Raw genomic sequence first — 7306 nt, forward strand, 5'->3', positions numbered from 1 at the left:
TCGGTGAGCGGCGGTACCGCGGCGATAGCCAGAGCTCGAATCCGCCCTGCAAAAGCCAAATATTGGCGCTCGGCTCGGCGCAGTACGCCGCCGCGTCGCACGAGTACGGCCCCATGGAGGTCTGGGCACTTATCGCTGCTACTGTAAGGGGCCGTACGGCCCCGGCCGACATTGTACCGTAGTGCGATTTTCGTCTTGCGCGTGCTCGTGGCGGTGTCCGCGCACCGTTCCGACGTCGACAATCGTGCCCACGACTACGCGAGCGCTGGAAGAGACAAAGTCCGAAACCGCGTGTGCCGGGGCGGCGCGAGCGCGACGCCTTTGACGCAACTTTTGCGTACAAGCCGCCGCACGGACACGACGGAATCGCTGGCATCCCGCACGCAGCTGCATTGTGTCACGCCGGCAATCGTTGAAACACCACGCAGTCGTCGGCGTCGGCCCCGACATGGTTGCGAGCGCTGGAAGAGACAAAGTCCGAAACCGCGTGTGCCGGGGCGGCGCGAGCGCGACGCCTTTGACGCAACTTTTGCGTACAAGCCGCCGCACGGACACGACGGAGCCGGTGTCGCCCTGCAGAGGGCTGCACTATAGCACGCCGGGAACCGGCAAAGAACCGCGCAGACGTCGTCGTTGGCCGCGGCGTTGCCGCGAGCACGCGAAGAGACAAAGTCCGAAACGACGTCAGCCGGGGCGTCGAGCACGCCGCCCGCACTGTTCGCACGCGTGCTCGGAAATGGCGAAGGGGCCGCGCTAGCGTGCCTTGAATCGGTGAGCGGCGGTACCGCGGCGATCGCCAGAGCTCGAATCCGCCCTGCAAAAGCCAAATATTGGCGCTCGGCTCGGCGCAGTACGCCGCCGCGTCGCACGAGTACGGCCCCATGGAGGTCTGGGCACTTATCGCTGCTACTGTAAGGGGCCGTACGGCCCCGGCCGACATTGTACCGTAGTGCGATTTTCGTCTTGCGCGTGCTCGTGGCGGTGTCCGCGCACCGTTGCGACGTCGACAATCGTGCCCACGACTACGCGAGCGCTGGAAGAGACAAAGTCCGAAACCGCGTGTGCCGGGGCGGCGCGAGCGCGACGCCTTTGACGCAACTTTTGCGTACAAGCCGCCGCACGGCCACGACGGAGCCGGTGTCACCCTGCAGAGGGCTGCACTGTAGCACGCCGGGAACCGGCAAAGAACCGCGCAGCACGTCGTCGTTGGCCGCGGCGTTGCCGCGAGCACGCGAAGAGACAAAGTCCGAAACGACGTCAGCCGGGGCGTCGAGCACGCCGCCCGCACTGTTCGCACGCGTGCTCGGAAATGGCGAAGGGGCCGCGCTAGCGTGCCTTGAATCGGTGAGCGGCGGTACCGCGGCGATCGCCAGAGCTCGAATCCGCCCTGCAAAAGCCAAATATTGGCGCTCGGCTCGGCGCAGTACGCCGCCGCGTCGCACGAGTACGGCCCCATGGAGGTCTGGGCACTTATCGCTGCTACTGTAAGGGGCCGTACGGCCCCGGCCGACATTGTACCGTAGTGCGATTTTCGTCTTGCGCGTGCTCGTGGCGGTGTCCGCGCACCGTTGCGACGTCGACAATCGTGCCCACGACTACGCGAGCGCTGGAAGAGACAAAGTCCGAAACCGCGTGTGCCGGGGCGGCGCGAGCGCGACGCCTTTGACGCAACTTTTGCGTACAAGCCGCCGCACGGCCACGACGGAGCCGGTGTCACCCTGCAGAGGGCTGCACTGTAGCACGCCGGGAACCGGCAAAGAACCGCGCAGACGTCGTCGTTGGCCGCGGCGTTGCCGCGAGCACGCGAAGAGACAAAGTCCGAAACGACGTCAGCCGGGGCGTCGAGCACGCCGCCCGCACTGTTCGCACTCGTGCTCGGAAATGGCGAAGGGGCCGTGCTAGCGTGCCTCGAATCGATCGGCCGGGGGCCCCGTAGGGCGACAGACAGGCAATTGTGCAGGAAACCGTACTGGCCATTGGCGAGAAATTGCCGTTCGCGCATTCGGTGGACGCGCTGCGCTTTCACGACTTCGGCATTGTGCTGCCGACGTAAGCTTTCAATCTTGCTCGCGGCGTTACGAGGCGGCACGATTTTCGCCAAACGCTCGTCGAAAGTGGCACGAGTACGGCCCCATGGAGGTCTGGGTACTTATCGCTGCTATTATATGGGGGTCCCAGAGAGCAGTCGCCCCCAAAGCGACCTGGGTGTTTGATATGCGGCGGGCTTCGTGCCCGTCAAGCGTGTCCCCGGTATCGCTCCCGTGGATCCCACAGCTGACGTCTGCAGCCTCATCCGCTTGATGCGTTAGGGGCTGGTTGTCGGACGACGCTTTTTCCACGATATCGAAGTGTGTTCCGCATCGTCCTCGGACGAATCAAATACGAAAGCGCCGAAGGCGCGGGCGTGACCCGTCGCCTAGCGGCTTTGCCGTCTCGGCTACGTTGCAAGTGTCGGTCGGTCCACCAGTGCTGCGGGCTCGAGAGAAACCGCAAGCCGCGATCGAGTCGACACAACCGGTCTATCGAGAATGTTGCGTGCTTCTTGCCGCGTGGCGATACCCGGCCCTGCGGGGAGGGCGCCGTTGCGAGCTCGAACGCCGTCGTCTCGGACTGTGCAAAGTGCTACCCTTTGCGAGAACGAAGCGTGTTGGGGCGCCTGAAGGTGGCCTCGGCATCGCAAAAACGGCGTCCGGCCTGCTTGAAAGGCTGGACGCGCAGTTGAACGATTACCTGGTTGATCCTGCCAGTAATCATATGCTTGTCTCAAAGATTAAGCCATGCATGTCTAAGTACATGCCGAAATAAGGCGAAACCGCGAATGGCTCATTAAATCAGTTATGGTTCCTTAGATCGTTTCTTCCTACTTGGATAACTGTGGCAATTCTAGAGCTAATACATGCAGTGAGCCTGAAGCCCTTTGGGCGACGGGTGCTTTTATTAGACCAAGATCGATCGGGTTTCGGCCCGTATTGTGTGGTGACTCTGGATAACTTTGTGCTGATCGCATGGCCACGAGCCGGCGACGTTTCTTTCAAGTGTCTGCCTTATCAACTTTCGATGGTAGGTTACTTGCTTACCATGGTTGTTACGGGTAACGGAGAATCAGGGTTCGATTCCGGAGAGGGAGCCTGAGAAACGGCTACCACATCCAAGGAAGGCAGCAGGCGCGCAAATTACCCACTCCCGGCACGGGGAGGTAGTGACGAAAAATAACAATACGGGACTCTTTTGAGGCCCCGTAATTGAAATGAGTACACTCTAAATCCTTTAACGAGGATCAATTGGAGGGCAAGTCTGGTGCCAGCAGCCGCGGTAATTCCAGCTCCAATAGCGTATACTAAAGCTGCTGCGGTTAAAAAGCTCGTAGTTGGATCTCAGTTCCAGACGAGTAGTGCATCTACCCGATGCGACGGCTCGGACTGAACATCATGCCGGTCCTTTCTTGGTGCACTTCATTGTGTGCCTCGAGAAGGCCGGTGCTTTTACTTTGAAAAAATTAGAGTGCTCAACGCAGGCGAGTCGCCTGAATAAACTTGCATGGAATAATAGAACAAGACCTCGTTTCTGTTCTGTTGGTTTTTGGAATACGAGGTAATGATTAAGAGGGACAGACGGGGGCATTCGTATTGCGGCGCTAGAGGTGAAATTCTTGGACCGTCGCAAGACGAACTACTGCGAAAGCATTTGCCAAGAATGTTTTCTTTGATCAAGAACGAAAGTCAGAGGTTCGAAGGCGATCAGATACCGCCCTAGTTCTGACCATAAACGATGCCAACCAGCGATCCGCCTGAGTTACTCAAATGACTCGGCGGGCAGCTTCCGGGAAACCAAAGTGTTTGGGTTCCGGGGGAAGTATGGTTGCAAAGCTGAAACTTAAAGGAATTGACGGAAGGGCACCACCAGGAGTGGAGCCTGCGGCTTAATTTGACTCAACACGGGAAAACTTACCCGGCCCGGACACTGGGAGGATTGACAGATTGAGAGCTCTTTCTTGATTCGGTGGATGGTGGTGCATGGCCGTTCTTAGTTGGTGGAGCGATTTGTCTGGTTAATTCCGATAACGAACGAGACTCTAGCCTATTAAATAGGTGCGGGGTTCCCAGCACCTTACAACCTTCTTAGAGGGACAAGCGGCTCCTAGCCGCACGAAACAGAGCAATAACAGGTCTGTGATGCCCTTAGATGTCCGGGGCCGCACGCGCGCTACACTGAAGGAAGCAGCGTGTCTTTATCCCTGTCTGAAAAGACTGGGTAACCCGTGGAACTTCTTTCGTGATTGGGATAGGGGCTTGCAATTGTTCCCCTTGAACGAGGAATTCCCAGTAAGCGCGAGTCATAAGCTCGCGTTGATTACGTCCCTGCCCTTTGTACACACCGCCCGTCGCTACTACCGATTGAATGATTTAGTGAGGTCTTCGGACCGATGTCCGGCGCGGCCTTTCGGTTGCGCCGGTCTGTTGGAAAGATGACCAAACTTGATCATTTAGAGGAAGTAAAAGTCGTAACAAGGTTTCCGTAGGTGAACCTGCGGAAGGATCATTACCGGATTGTGAAGGGTGGCGAGCGCCATTGTTTCTACCCCGTGTGGGTGAAGCAGCTCGCTGCGCCCGACGCTTTCCGCCGCTGGCCCCGCTTGGACGCGGGGACGGCTATACCCGAACATGCCGGGGACTGCCTGAATTTTGAGGGGCGCCCCGTGCCAAATTTGTTGCGCCCAGTGGACGCCGGCTGCAACCTTGGACGGTTGGCTTGGCCGCGCCCGCGGGTAGAAACGGCGTAACGCACACTGGGTGGGCTTTCTGTCCGCTTTGGCGCTCTTGCGCGGAATGGGAGTAAGACGACCCGACCTGCTGCTTTGCCCAGTACGAGGGGAACGGCGAAGCGTGCGGTCGGTCAAGGAACTGACGGTCGAGAGCTAATGCCGCTGCCGCTTAGTACACACACGGAACCGTGGTGCGAGCGCTCTCCCGTCCTCCGCGGCAAACGCTGCCGAGTCTGAAAAGTCTGGCGGCTGCCGGTCGCTTCCTGCGGCGAGTATGGAGTAACGACCCGACTTTGTTGCCGCCCAAGTACTAAAGGAACGGTGTGGCGCTCGGTCGGTCATGGAACTGTCGGTATGAGGGTGCGGCTGCCAAGTACGGAAGGAACCGTGGCCTAAAGTGCTCTCCCGTCCTCCGCGGCAAATGCCACCGAGTCCGAAAGGGCCGGAGGCTGCCGGTCGGCTCCTGCTCGTGACGCGCGAGGTGTCGAGATCGCGGTTTAATGCGACGACGTCTGCAGGCTATTCGCCCGCCGCCGAGGGAAAGGCGGCGTTGCTGCGAAGTACCGAAGGAAACGCGGCTTTGCTACGTCGGAAGCGTTCTGCGGTTAGCGGACTTGTGCGCTTTGGGAAGGCGCCGCACGTCGAAAGAGGAAGTACGGACAGACGAGGGACTGTAGTCCCGGATTCGAACGCACTTGCGGCCAGGCCCTTGCTGGCTTCGTCTTCCGCCTCAAGTAGACTTGTTGTGGCGCCGGCGCAGGGAGCCGTCCCTGGCACTGGCCGAGTGGTTTTGGAGAGCTGCGCGAGTACGCGCGCCGGGCTCTTGTCTTTCGTCTCAAGTAGGCTGTTGGATCAACAGCGGTTATGCTGCGGCGATCTGCCGATGCGAAAGTGTGTGTGTGTTTGAGGCCCTTCTATGAACCTACTGCTGACTGAAGCGAAGCACGTCGATGGGGGTGAAGCCCTGCCCGTGGCCGTGTAGCCGTTAAAGACTCCACAGCGGCTTAGCCCTAATCATGGCTCTGTCGCTCTTTGCAATTTTTAGTGGAGCGATGTGAACGTGCACACGAGACACACGGGTCCGGTGGTTGGATGGCAGGTAAAACCGGCTTCGAGTGCGCGCAAACGGCATAAGCTACCTCGAGGGCAAGCGAGGAAGGCGTGGGCGCAAAACACACGCGCGAGTAGCAGGAGTGGAGTGCCATTAGGCTTTCAGCTGCTGAGACGCGGCCGCCGAAAGAGCGAGACTGGAGGAGCGCACGCCGAAAGGCGCTCTTCGAAACCACACACAGGGAGACGCCACGTGCCTAAAACCCTGGTTGTACTGTACTGAATTGAACAAACTATTTTTCACGACTCTAAGCGGTGGATCACTCGGTTCTCGGGTCGATGAAGAACGCAGCCAGCTGCGAGACTTGGTGTGAATTGCAGGACACACTGAGCACTGATTCTTTGAACGCACATTGCGGCCTTGGGTCTTCCCTTGGCTTCGTCTGTCTGAGGGTCGGATCACATATCAAGAGAGACTTCGGCGCACAGGGAACGTGCGTCCGTCGACTCGTTTTGACCGCGTCGGCATCATGGACAGTACGTTGAGCGCTAAAGCCACGCGCCAGCGGCCTCACGAGAGGGAGACGGTGGCAAACCGTTGTGCCAATTCTTCGAAAAGACGGAAACGAGGCATTACTACTGCAGCGTGACGAGTGCGCGCCTCTAGCAAGACCGCCGCAGGATGGAGTCGGATACCTGCAGGGAAAGAGCGGTCCAAGCACGAGGCGCGAACGTCTGTTGCCATGTAGCGCGCACGTTTGCGAGAGAGTCGGAAGCGCACGCTTGCGTGCACGGAAAACGTGGGAATGAAACGCCGGCCGATTCCCGCGCCGTGCGCAAAGCCAGCGCGATCGCAATTTGCGCTGTTTGCCTTCGAAGTACGTCGAGCTCCAGAGCTGGTCGCTCGTTCACGTCACCGCAGTTGTGTGGGCGCCCTTCCGGGCTTCGTCGCAGGAATGGGAATCGGCAGATTCTTGCGAGGAGCGGGGAGGAGAAGGGTGGCCCCCGAAAGCGGTTCGACGCGACAGCGCAGTCTGCGAGCGAGAAGAGTCACGGCACGGCGGAGAATTGCCGCGAAACGGAAAATGTCTCCTTCGAGAGCGTGGGTGCCCCGTTGGCCGAGCTGAAGCGTTCCGTCGTAGTCCGCCGTCGGTCCAAGTGCTTCGCAGTCTCTGTCCCCTAAAGACTGGGCCACTCCAGTTGGGGCAGGGGCGACGCTACACGAGACGATGCCTCCCGCCAGGTTTTAGTCGCCCCTGCGGTGCCCGCTGAAGCGGCGCGCTGCTAAGGCGATCTTTGCCTCGGTGGTGTTTGGGCTTCAGACACGGTCGCTTACCACGCAACTGCTCGTGCGCCGCACGCGCGCAGGCGGTTCACCGCCTGCCAGCCTCGTCTATAAGTAGCTCCGTGTTGGGCGAAGGACGTGGTAGGGCGTCGCACTCGGTTGGCGCTGGGTTTTCGAACGTGTCGAGTCCTTTTCGGCATACCGCTCGT

At 59.7% G+C, this 7306-nt stretch overlaps 2 non-coding genes across 2 annotated transcripts; both read left to right on the forward strand.

The window, feature by feature from the left end:
• The first annotated feature begins 2727 nt into the window (after positions 1 to 2727).
• Positions 2728 to 4542, forward strand: LOC140214759 (small subunit ribosomal RNA). Its single transcript, XR_011891689.1, has one exon. It is a non-coding gene; the product is annotated as a small subunit ribosomal RNA (ribosomal RNA).
• Positions 4543 to 6116: 1574 nt separating this feature from the next.
• LOC140214752 (5.8S ribosomal RNA) lies at positions 6117 to 6269 on the forward strand. Its single transcript, XR_011891682.1, has one exon. It is a non-coding gene; the product is annotated as a 5.8S ribosomal RNA (ribosomal RNA).
• The last annotated feature ends 1037 nt before the right edge of the window (positions 6270 to 7306 follow it).

The sequence above is a fragment of the Dermacentor andersoni genome, unplaced genomic scaffold (genome assembly GCF_023375885.2).
Source record: "Dermacentor andersoni unplaced genomic scaffold, qqDerAnde1_hic_scaffold ctg00000612.1, whole genome shotgun sequence".
Taxonomy (NCBI): Eukaryota; Metazoa; Arthropoda; class Arachnida; order Ixodida; family Ixodidae; genus Dermacentor; species Dermacentor andersoni.